Raw genomic sequence first — 12,401 nt, 5'->3', positions numbered from 1 at the left:
GCAGGCAGCCACTCGGTGTCCATCCTCAACCAACAAGAAGGTGGGTCTCCTGGGCTGCTCAATTCCCTTTCTCCCTCTCCTGCCCTAGGCTCAGCGTCCAAGCGCGACCCCTGTTGGCAGGTTGTGAAAGTGCCCTTATCACCGGGTCTGTGGGAGGCCTGGAAGGGCCAGTCCCCCATGCCTCCTGTTTCCGATAGTGGGGGTAGAGGTGACACAGGGAGCCCTGAGTGGGAGGCAGACTTTTGGGGGAGTCTCAGATTTACCCCTCCAGAGAATCCATCCAAAAGTTGCAGGAAGAAGGCCTCGTTGGTCTGGACACGCTTCGACTGTGGGCAATGAGGGTAGGAGTCAGGCAGTGAGCCCGAGCAGACACCTGTTCAGAGCCTATCTAGAGCCCAGCGGGACCTGGGAGGCCTCCTCCACCCTCTGCCTGCCTGTAAGGACACTGGATTGAGACCCCACAGACTGGCCTTTGCGTGTGCCCAGAGACAGCCAGGCATGTCGGCACCCTGAACTGGACAAGCCCCTTCTGTGACCCCTCACAGCCTGTCAAGCACCTCCCCCGCACCCCTTGACACGGTTCCCTCCATTTGTCCCATTTGCCAGCACCCCTCACCTGTGGGTCCTGATATTGGGACAGGCCACTGGTCTGAGGACCAGGGTGGGACCTATCTTGGCTTTAGAAGGGGTTCCTGCCCAAGGACCTCCCCTTTTTCTGCAGCCACTGCCCTGGGGAAAGGCAGAGATACTGGGTGCACCCCCCTGAAAGGTTTCCTCAGGAGCAAGTACAGCCTACCAGGGCCCAAGCACAGTCCCTCACAGGACGGCACAGAACAGACCCTCTGTGGTGCAAGGGCTGTTGCAGCATTGGCCTTACAGAGGCTCAGAGAGGGCAGGCGGTAGCTGCGACCACACAGCAGAGCAGAGGACAGAGGCCGGATGAAAGCCGCGGTCCTTCCTGCCTGTTCTCCACCCCAGGCTCCCCACGAGGGGCCGCTGCGACCATCGGACCGCGGTGAGGACCCTGGGCCCATCCTCCCGCACGTGAGTCCTTGCTCAGAGCAGGCCTTCTCTGGATGGATGTTTTGGGGTGTCCCAACGAAATCTGGAGCTCTCCAGGGCCCCCTGGATGCTCGGTGTAGAGATCCTGGGACCAATTCGCCCCCCTGCCCACCTCGCCGCTGTTGGGGTCAGACTCGGCTCTTGCGGGCGACCGAAGAAGCCCGCGCAGGGGGTTTCCCGGCGTGCGCGGCGACCCCCACGCGCTCTCGCCCGCCAGCGCGCCCCGCGGCTCGTGCGCCTCCGCGCGCGGCCGGCAGAGCCCGCCTCTGTCTGGCCAAGCGCGCGGGGCCCCAGATGCTCCTGGAAGGGGTGGGGGGAGCGGGGGGCGGGCCGGGAGTCGCGTCAGCCCGGGGGGGAGGAGCCGGCCCGCGCCGCCCCTATAAAGGCCGCGGGCGCCGGGGGAAATCGCGGAGCGCGCGTGGCCAGCACAGGAGTCCGGGAGCGGCCGCCCCGCGCCTGGCCGCCGAGGAGGTAAGCGGGGGCGCCTCCAGCGACCAGGCTCCGCCGGTCCGTCCGCCCCGTCCGTGCGCCTGTGGGTGCGCGCGCCCGAGCCCTCCTGCGCCCAGTGTCCCCGAGACCTGAAGTCCTGCAGCGCAGGTGACAGGCGCTTGCGGGAGACCCGCTGGTGCACGAGGCAGACCCCGCCTTCCCCCTCGGTGCCAGGGGACCTGCGTCCTGCACACGACGTGACCTGGTTACTGTCCGGGCGGGCGCGCGCCTGGCAACAGGTCTGCGCCGAGGGGTTCGCCGGGGGTCCCCTTTCGAACCACCATCATCCGGTTCCGCGGGGAGGGGGCCGCGCGCACTCGGGGCGCTGGGATGTTAGCCCGAGACTCCAAGTCCCTGCAAGGCGCGTCGGCTCCGAGGAGGCTCGCCATGGGCGCCGGGGGCAGGCGGCGGGGGGAGCGGGACGCGTGTGCGCCAGAGAAAGGCACGCGGCGCAGAGGTGCCCGCCGGACCTGCATCTCCAAGTCGCCAGCTCCGCCAGCCGCCTGGCCCGAGGTCCCGAGTCCAGCTCCACGCGGCCCGCGCTGCCCACAGGTGAGCCTTCCCTGCTTCCAACAGCCTTTTGATGTGGGCGCCAGTTCCTGGCGGCCGCCCCAGGCCGGAGGTGGGAGCCTGGAGCGCGGCGCTCTCCGCCTGCGCCCGCGGTCTGGAGCGCGTTCCGGGCGCGCCCGCGGGCGGGGAGCCTGCGCGCTGCGTGCCCCGGCTCGGCGCCACCATGGACAGCTCCCAGCCGCTTCCTCCGCGGGGTTGGGGCCCCAGTGGCCCCCCTAGGTCTCGCCATCCTCCTAGCCTGCATGCTCCGCGCCAGGACGGGAGGGTCTGCGGTGCCCACAGGGGTCCCCGTCCCCGCGGGCCCCACCTCGGAGGGGAGAGGAACCCTGGGGTTGCTGCTGAGCTGCCCAGTGAGCAGGGAGGCTCCTCTGGAGACCTGGTCCTCAGGTGCAATAAATGTACCGGACGGACCCTACTCTGGGCGAGCTAGGGGTCCCACTAATCCACAGGGGAGATGGAGCTGAGCCATTTTATTGAGGCTTTTGTAGACACGACATTTATGGGGTTGGGGGGGTGCTCAGTTTTCCCGCAACGCCACAGGGGCCCTTTTTGCAGTCCCCCCTTCATTTCTTTTTTCCAAGCTGGTTGCTTGGAAACAGGGTGGGAGAACCTGGCAGGTTGATCGGTCCTCATCAAACACCTTCTCTTGTGGCAAGTGTGTCCTTCGTCCGGCCTCTTCTTTCCGCTGTGAGTGTGAGGCGTCCACAGCAGCGCCCTGTCCCATGGGGTGCTGCAGATCAGAAGCCCTGGGGTGCTGCAGATCAGAAGCCCTGGTCTGCACTGACCCACTCATTGCTTGCCAGGAATCCATTATGCTTCCTTCCCATGGACGGTGCTGATGAAGGTGCCGCTGAGGACCACCAGCCACCGGCGGACAGGAAGGCAGACCACGAGCTGAGCTGGGGCTGCGTGGGCCACGCGGAAGGCAGATCTGAGTGAGTTATCTCATGCCAGGGTGTGGCAGGGTCAGGTGGATGAGTCGATGTGTCTCTGGGGTGGGGAGCAACTTGTCTTGAGGGGCCCCAGGACTCGGGGCATTTCTCTGGGCACTGGGGACACCAATGGTGGGGGTATGTGGACTAAGCTTGGAACAGGACATAGGAGCCTTGCCACTGCCCTTGGAGGTTGGGGCAGCCCATGGGGCTAGTGGACGGGGACAGTGCCCAGTTTTCTAGATCTGGCATCTCTGCTTCACAGAGCCGCAATCACAGGTGGGTGCTGCTCAGGGACCCAGAGCTGGCGCAAGTGCCCACCCCCTCACCTTCATAAGTGGTCTGGGGCTGTACTGGATCCTGTGGCTGTCACCTTCCTCCAGGGAGAAATTTCAGGATGTTTCTGATGTCTGAGGGGTGGGATCTGGCAGGCCTCTGTCCCCCGATGACCAGGTGACCCACTGGCCTCCCAGCAGCCCTGCACCCACGTGTCACCCCAACATATGGGTCATTCCCACCTGCTGGGGAGCCCTTCCCTCCTGGGGAGGTACAGAATGGGGTCATTTCCGAGGTTTGAGTTCTCCTTGGGGCGTCCCTGCACTCCAGGGTTGGTTTGCAGCCCCTTTTAGTGGGACCAAGGCAGGCAGGGAGCAGAGGTCAGAGGAGGGTCCAGAAAGATCCCTGAGAGCAGTGCAGGAAAGATCCAGAAACACGGTGAGTCCCTTCCCTGCCCCCTGCCCAAGGCTTGACTGGCACAGCAGGAAAGGGGTGTCAAGGCGTGCCTTTGTGGGGAGCCGTGGCAAGCTGAGCTGTTCCCCTCCATTCTGGGGAGACATCCTGGACTGCCTTCTTCCCCCTGGTGATGTCTGCTATGGGGGATGAAGCCACAGACAGTTGGGGTGGGACACTTTTCCCTGTGTCCTGTCCTTGCAGGCGACGCCTCTTCCCCAGCGTCCCTCAGGCTCTCCTGGGCCCAGGGTCTCACAAACTCTCAGATGCCAGTGGACTGGACCCACATGCACAGACTGTGGAAAGGGCAGAGCTGGGAGAGAGAAGGACCTGGGTGCACTGGGAGCGCTTTTCCGGCCTGATCTGACCATGGAGGTTCCATGCTGGGTGACCCGTGTGTAGGTCCTTTTCCTAAGAAGGGGTTGAAAAAGCCTCGACTTCATGGCTAAGAACTTCTCCTTTCTGGTGTGAGTGCGTGTGAGTGTGCCTGTGCATATATGAGTGTGTGTGCATGTGTGTTTGCCTGTGCGTGTGTGAGTGTACGTGCATGGGTGAGTATGCCTGTGTATGTGTGGGTGTGCATGCATGTGTGTGTGCACACAAGTGTGTCTGGAAAAATGTGGCTGCATGTCTCAGCTGAGATTCCCCGCTGCTCCGCCTCCCCCTGCTTCTACCCCTGCTGAACTGCAGGTCAGAGCCCCCGGAGGAAGGGGAACAGAAGGAAACAGCCCATCCCTAGCCTGGTTTTGGCTTGTGTCTGAGTCAGTGACTTTGGGGGTGACGGCAAACTTTTCCCACCGAGCTCCCTGCAATTTCTGCCTTGTTGCTCCTTCCGGCTCTGCCTGAGCCCAGACTCCCCCCAGGCCTTCCTGATGGCAAACAGGCACTGTTGAGAGGGGACCCTTTGAGAAACTGTGATGATGTGGTAAGCTCATTCTGTCCTTGCTGCCACCTCAGAGACAGGAGCCGCCATTTCTAGAAGGTTCCAGCTTCTGGGAAGGCAGAGTTTATCCTGTTTTCCTGTTCACTCCTGGTGGCAAGCTCCTGAAAGAGCCCCTGAGCTTCCGGGATCCCCCCCACCCCAGACAGGCAAAGGTCCCCTCTCACACCCTTCAGTTCCACTGTGCATCCTGCCACACCACTGTGGTCTGTGCGCATCCGTGGCCTCGGTCACTCGTGCTTCAAAACCAAGGGACCATGTTGTTTCAAGTGGCCACATGTAAACAGACCGGGGGTTCTGCGGAGATGCCAGTGCAGCTCATTTCCGACCCAAACGCCCCATGCACAGTTACTTTAAATAAGACGCTATTTTTAAGACGCAGAAAGGATGATGCTTCTGCCCAATCTTGCTTCATCAGCACAAACTTGAGCTTCCACTCGCCCGAGGGGGCTCTGAGGTCGTCCTGACAAGGTTAGGCAGAGGATAGGGGCTGGCTGGTGCCCCCTGGCTGCTGGCCTACATCCTTCGGTGGCCCATGGGGTCGTCACCAGGTCAGCTCCATCCAGAATATCGTGCTGGATCTGGCCGACTCTTGGCTGTGGCCATGTCCTGAGAAGGGTGCACTCTTCACTCCATGTTCACGGTCTTCATTCTGCACGTGGCCATACCTGGGTGGCGGCTTGAGGCCAGGGAAGAGGTGACACTGAGCTGGGGCTGAGTGCTGGGGCGGGGGCACACTGACAAATGAGGCTGTGGAATGTTCTGTGCGTGCAGAGGAAGGAGGTGTGCATGGCTTGCGGGACGCCTGGGCTGGGGCTATGTGCAGCATTGGGGTGCATGATACAGCTTGGCCCTGGGAGCCCCCAAAGTCTTCTCACTCAAGGGTACCTGTGGAACTGGCCTGAACCACTATGGGGCAGCAGGATGGGTGTCCAAGACTGGACGCAGGGCTACCCCAGCTGTGATCTGCGGGGACTGTTGTGGACTGGACATGGTCTGAGGGACAGGCTCTTGTCATCAGTGGCCAGGTGGGGGCAGATGCAGAGCAGGGCATGGGGTCAAACCAGCCACCTCCCGTGGAGCCAGTTGAGCTGGAGAGATACATGTGAGGAGGAGGCATCTGCAACCTCTGGCCTCCGTCCTTTCCTCAGGCTCAGGCCTCCCAGTCCGGCCTGTGAAGGGACTGTGTCTGCGCTGCTCAGGGACAGAGGACAAAGGGCTGCAAGACACACAGGGGTCCACTGAGTTTGCTTCCCAGCATCAGAGCCCTGCAAAGCAGTGACAAAGCTGTTAGCAGCAGGGGAGAGAAGCCCTGGGGCCACAGGCCCCTCCCAGGCTTTCCCCAGTGTGGATCTGAGGCCCCACTTCCTGCCTCCCCAGAATCATCGATTCCTCCAAGGAGCCGGGGATTCCCTTCTGAGCAGAGTGAAAGCAACTTTCCAGTCCCTTGTTTCCGCCCCAGTGCTGAGTTTCCGTCCACAGGGCAGGCCCCCAAGGTGGGAAGGGAGTTGGGGGTTGGGATGCTGAGGCTGACCCTCACTAGCCATTCCTCTGACCCACACCTGAGCGGAGTCCGGGGCCAAGAACTGTTGACTTTTTCTTTTTTTTTTTTTTTTGACTTTTTGGGTCACACCTGGCGATGCACAGGGGTTACTCCTGGCTCTGCACTCAGGAATTACTCCTGAGTAATTGGGGGAATCCTATGGGATGCCGGGGATCAAACCCAGGTCGGTCACGTGCAAGGCAAACGTCCTCCCTGTTGTGCTGTCGCTCCAGCCCCAAGAACTGTTGACTTTTTTTATTTTTTTATTTTTATTTTTTTGCTTTTTGGGTCACACCCAGCGATGCTCAGGGGTTACTCCTGGCTTTGCACTCAGGAATTACTCCTGGCAGTGCTTGGGGGACCATATGGGATGCCAGGGATTGAACCCGGGTCGGCCGCGTGCAAGGCAAACGCCCTACCCGCTGTGCTATCGCTCCAGCCCCCGACTTTTTTTAATTTTTAAAATTTAATTAATTAATTAACTAATTAATTTTTTTGCAGTTACTCCTGATCTGCACTCAGGAATTACCCCTGGTGGTGCTCAGGGGACCATACGGGATGCTGAGAATCGAACCTGGGTTGGCTGAGTGCAAGGCAAACTCCCTACCCGCTGTGCTATCGCTCCAGCCCCAAGAACCGTTGACTTTTTTTTTGGCTTTTTTTTTTTTTTGGTTTTGGTTTTTTTTTTTTTGCTTTTTGGGTCACACCCAGCAATGCACAGGGGTTACTCCTGGCTCTGCACTCAGGAATTACTCCTGGCAGTGCTCAGGGAACCATGTGGGATGCTGGGCTGCGTGAAAGGCAAACGCCCTACCTGCTGTGCTATCGCTCCAGCCCCGAACCGTTGACTCTTAACTCCATTTCCAGTAGTAGTTCCTGTGGCCACGGGAACTTCCTTTCCTTTCTGGTCTGTCGCCCCACCTAGGGGCTCCCTTTGCTCTGTGTGAGTCTGCAGCACCTTGACACTCTGTCGCCAAGACGAATCCCCTGTGGCACATGGCACCAGTCCGCCCTGTGACTGGAAGCAGGCGGACCCGCTGCTCTCCCTGTGCCCCACTGTGCTGGCTCCCTGTGTCCGGACAGAGGGCCAGGAATGAGAGCAGCGCCACAGGCAGGGGGGGGTCCAGGCTCGCTGCTCAAAGCTGCTTCCCAGGGTCTGCTCCTGCAGAGACCAGCGGCCAGGAATGCTGCGTTCCAGGCCTTTCAGAGGGGGGTGCTGAGACATGCTTAGAGGCCTGGGGGACCCTGCACCCACACTCGCAGAACAGCTGGAGGGGATGGGGGTCTCACCCATACTATTGGGGGCCTGGGGGTCTCACCTGGCTGTGAGGGTTTCACCTGTACTGTGGGGGTACTAAGGAGTCTCACCCATTCTGTGGGAGGGCTGGGGGGTATGGCATCTGAGGGGGGCGACTGGAAGATCTCACTCATCATGTTGGGGGACCGGGGGTCTCACCCATCCTGTGGGGGACTTGGGGTCTCACCTGTCCTGAGGGGAACTTGGGGGTCTCACCTGTCCTGTGGGGGATGAGGGATCTCACCCATCTTGTGGGGGACTGGGGGTTTCACCTGTGGAGGATGAGGGGTCTCACCCGTCCTGTGGGGGGTGGGAGGGTCCCACCCTTCAGTGCTGTAGGGGTGAGAGGAGCATGTGCTCTCAGGCATGGCTTCTGAGTCTGCCAGACAGGCAGTGCTGGAACCTGCCCCACCTCCAGGTGCCCCATGGGCTGCGCCAGCTCTGAGGAAGGGCTTGAGACGGGCCCCACTGCTCCCCTGGCTGCTGGGGCAGGTATGTTCCCCAGCTGCTTCCCCCGCCCCCGCCTCAGGTTCCTACACAGGAACAGCGGTTGGGCCCTGAGCTGGGTGACACCCATCCTCCTCCCTACACTGGAGGACTGGACTCCAGGTTAGCCCAGAAGCAACCCTGAACCCACCCTGCTTTCCTCTGGGCACTTAGAGCCACCCTTGGCCGGTGTGGCCAGCAGGAGCTTCAGGGAGAGGTTCTGCATCTTTTGGGGAGGTTCTGGTGGTCTCTGACTGGGTCAGGCCCAGGACTAAACCTCAGGTCCCCTCCCAGGCTGGGCAGCGCCTTCCTGTGGCCCGTCAGCCAGCACAAGAGCCCCTGTGGGTCAGCATCCTGCACCCCCCCCCGCCCCGTCCCCACACTGTGGGTGTGTGAACCACAGAGCCACCACTGATGACCCCATGGCCTGGGGCCCGGCCACTCGCTGGGCTTCGCACCAGCCCAGGGCCCTGCGAGAGGCACACAGAGCCATGGACAGCGGACAGTGGCGGGTGTTTGGGAAGCCAGCCCCTTCCTGCTGGCCCAGGACAATATTTACCAAGCAGGCGGGCAAACAAGCGGGCCTTCTTCTCAGCCCTGGCCCCTGGGCCCGCCCCCGCTGCCTCTCCGGCCAGCAGTCCGCTGCTTCCAGGCCCGCGGATGGCCCCGTGGTCACTCCAAGGTGATGGGCACTGCAGCCAGGGTCCCTCCCTGCACATAGACCCCCTTTCAGGTTCCTCCCAGGGGTCCAGCATTGACCCAAGCTGCCTGCGTGATCGTAGAGTCAAGCAAGTCCCCAGAGGGCAAGATCCCGGAGTGCAGACAGACCCGATCCCCTGGAGGGGAAGATGAAGGTCTCTATGCCTCTGCCCACAAACAGTTCACTCGAAACCTTCCAGAGGGTCACTGCACCCCTGCCTGAGCCTCTTCTCTGCTGAAGGACAGCAGGAGTGCAGTGCACAGAGCCCAGATGTGGGGGTACATGGAGCCCTGGTGTGGGGTACACAGAGCCCAGGTGAGGGGTGCACAGAGCCCAGCTGTGGGGGTACATGGAGCCCAGGTGGGGGGTGCACAGAGCCCAGCTGTGGGGGTACATGGAGCCCAGGTGAGGGGTGCACAGAGCCCAGGTATGGGGGTACATGGAGCCCAGGTGTGGGGTACACAGAGCCCAGGTGAGGGGTGCACAGAGCCCAGGTGTGGGGGTACATGGAGCCCAGGTGGGGGGTGCACAGAGCCCAGCTGTGGGGGTACATGGAGCCCAGGTGAGGGGTGCACAGAGCCCAGGTATGGGGGTACATGGAGCCCAGGTGTGGGGTACACAGAGCCCAGGTGAGGGGTGCACAGAGCCCAGGTGTGGGGGTACATGGAGCCCAGGTGGGGGTGCATGGAGCTTAGGCGTGGGGGTACATGGAGCTCAGGTGTGGGGGTGAAGAGCCCAGGTGTAGGGGTGCATGGGGCCCTGGTATGGGTTTTATTGAGCCCCGGTGTGGGGGTACACGGGGCCCTCTAGAACTGGAGGGGGAGAAGCTTCTCTGCACCAGCCTAGAAACCCCCAGACAGGGACATCATGAAGCTGAGCTGCCAGGGAAGGGGCAGGTTGGAGCTGGAGGTGGAGGGGAGTGCAGAGGCCAGGAGGGGGCGTGTGGCCACCCGAAGGTTCCAGAAGCAGGGCTAAGAAGCAGCCTGTGGACTCAGAACTCGGGACTGAGCTGGTTCAGGCAGAGTCGGGCTGAGCACTGAGCTTGTCAACATGCCATTGATCAATAACAGACGCTGTTTCCCCAAATGTGGAAAGAAATAGAGGCAGCAGGCAGCAGGCAGCAGATTCCCATGCCAGAGGGAGGAGAGCCCGAAGGTCCCTGTGAGAGCTGGGTGGGTTACGGCAGTGTGGGGACGATGGTGGGCTGGCCATTGTGAGGTACCACGCTGTGAGGTCAGCCACGGCTGAGCATGGACAAGATGTCTGGGAACCTGGAGCGCAGAAGAGGAACTGGAACTCATCTGACAGTGAATTTTCCTTTATTAGTCACAGGACAAGTGTTTGGGGGAGCCCACAGCAGAGGAGCCTGTGAGACCCCCACATGCTCACTAGCCACTCTGCACGAACTAGGCCAGAGGTCTCGGAGGTGTGCCCGGGTCTGGGGACGCCACGGCCGTGCGTATCGGTAAAGCGCCCTGCCTCATTCTCTCGATTCCATGTTGGCAGGGCCCTGGGGTGGAGGAAGCGGGCACAGCATTACTCACTGGGAGCCTGTTCCCGAGTGCTGACCCGCTCACACTCACTGTGTCCCAGGAATGGGTGTGGGGGAGCAGCGGCCTGCCCACCCTCCCTGGTGGGGGTACCAGGTGCCGGGCTGGGGACACCCCGTCTTCTTGTGCAGTCTCTCAGATGCAGCTTGGAGCTGTTTCCCCTTTAACTTGGACAGGACTGCTTGGGACTGTCCTGAAAGCAACTTTCCACTTCCTTCTGTGAATCATCCCTGCCCTTTCTTCTTCTTCTTAAAATGGCTCAACAACTTGACTTTTTGAGAATCTGTTTCCCAGGTTCCTTCTACCTTTCTGCCATTCACCCACCCACCTGCCCACTCGCCTCCCCGTTTTCCAAATCCCCACCTGTCTGAGATGTGTCTGCCCATCTATCCATCCACCAGCCACCTACCTGTCCACCATTTGCCCACCCCTCCATCCATCCATTCATCCGTCTATTCATCCATCCATCCACTCACCATCCATCTATCTACCTACCCATACACCCATCCTTCCATGTACCCAGCCGTTGCCACCAGTCCCCCCAGCATGTTACTTACCTCCGTGTTCTCTGTCTGGACACAGGCCCTTGAGGCCAGCTTTGCTGCCATCCTGGTGGTGCTGTTGCCCCCTCTCTCTTCCCTCCCTCGGCCCTCCCTCCTCTCTTCTTCATCCCTCATCCCTCCTTTCCCCTCACGCTTCCCTCCCTTCTTTCCCTTCCTTTCTTTCCTTCCTCCTTTCCCCTCCCTCTCTCCCTCCTTCCTCCCTCCCCTACCTCCCCTCCTTCCTACCCTTTTCCCCTCCCTTCCTTCTTTGCTTCTCTCCCTCCCTCCCTTCCTCCCTTCCTTCCTTTTCTTCTTCCTTCCCTCTCTCCCTCCCTCCCTTCCTTCCCTCTTTCCCTCCTTCCTTCTTCCTCTTTTTCTCTCCCTCCCTCCTTGTCTCTCCCATTTCCCAGTTATAGGAATCAGGAGTTGGAACAAACATCCTCTAATTAACTCTGAGCCAGCGTCTGAAGCCACAGACCACGTCCTCTCCATGAGAGCTTCTTGGAGCTGAGGCAAGCAGGCTTCCCAGTGTCTGTCAGGGTGTGGGGGTTCCAGCTAAGCCCGGGGCGCCATGTCTGCAGGGTTTGGGTGTCTATTTTTAATCTGGGTCACACTGCCGGGGGATGTGAGGTGCTTTTTTCCACTGTGGACTCCCTGGCCGAGTCCGGGCAAGAGGAGACACTTTCCTGGGGCGGCTCCATTCCAGTGCCCTTGCAGGCTCCCCGAGGCGGGAGGTGCAGACGGGAGCAGCGGCCTGGTAGCGGCTGCCAGTCAGTGGGAGTGAGCCCGTGGGGGAGTCTCCAGCCCCGAAAGTGACCCTGGGGCTTAGACGAATATGTGGGTCCTCCCTGCAGCAACTTGAACTAAGCTGGCTTGGGACAGGTGATGTTCTGGAGTGTTCTCTGGCCACCTGAGAGAAGTAGAACTTTGGTTTCTGGTTTTGTGTGTGTCTCCATCAGCCATAGGAGGGAACGGGGTGGTCAGAACCCTGAACCCGATGTCCCTAGGCTGCCAGACTAGCCTTGATGGTATCTGGGAAGCTGTGGGGCCCCTTCCACTGGCAGAGATGGTCATTGAGAGGTGATACCTTGCTTGCACATGCTTGCATGTGACTATACATGTGGGCATGCTTTGCAGATGTGTGTTTGAGCATGTGTGTTTGAACATGTGTGTGCACATGCTTGTATTGCACAGACATGTATGCAGGCATACATGCATGACTGGGTGTGTGTGCACATGTGAGCACATGTGTGGGCCTGCTTGCACATGCATGAGTGTGAACTTTATCTGTTTGCATATGTGTGCACTGCTGTGCTTTGTGGGCTGCAGGCACACATGTGTGTGACATGCACACAGATTTGTTTATTTGAGCTTTGTGTGCACAGGCATGCGGGGCACGTATGTGTCTGCATGCACATATGTGTACATGGATGTAACCTTGTTTTGTGAGCTTCACATCAAGTCTTGAGTGTTGCCCCACCCTCCTGCAGGCAGGCTATTCCTCTGGGTTCTTGGAAACGCGCATAAGAATTTCCAGGCAGGGCTGGGCGGGCAGCCTCTG

At 60.4% G+C, this 12,401-nt stretch overlaps 1 protein-coding gene across 2 annotated transcripts in view; it reads left to right on the top strand.

The window, feature by feature from the left end:
* Positions 1 to 1,431: 1,431 nt before the first annotated feature.
* The window catches only part of CEMIP (cell migration inducing hyaluronidase 1), a 32,479-nt gene continuing 21,509 nt past the window's right edge, over positions 1,432 to 12,401 (top strand). For both annotated transcript variants that reach the window (XM_055142840.1, XM_055142839.1), the window contains exon 1: positions 1,432 to 1,533. The gene's annotated coding sequence lies outside the window, so the exon portion shown is untranslated. The remainder of the gene's footprint in view (positions 1,534 to 12,401) is intronic.

This window comes from Sorex araneus, chromosome 6 (genome assembly GCF_027595985.1).
Source record: "Sorex araneus isolate mSorAra2 chromosome 6, mSorAra2.pri, whole genome shotgun sequence".
In the NCBI taxonomy this organism is placed as follows: Eukaryota; Metazoa; Chordata; class Mammalia; order Eulipotyphla; family Soricidae; genus Sorex; species Sorex araneus.
The sequence above is the reverse complement of the archived record's forward strand: the minus strand, read 5'-3'. Positions and strand labels throughout refer to the sequence as shown.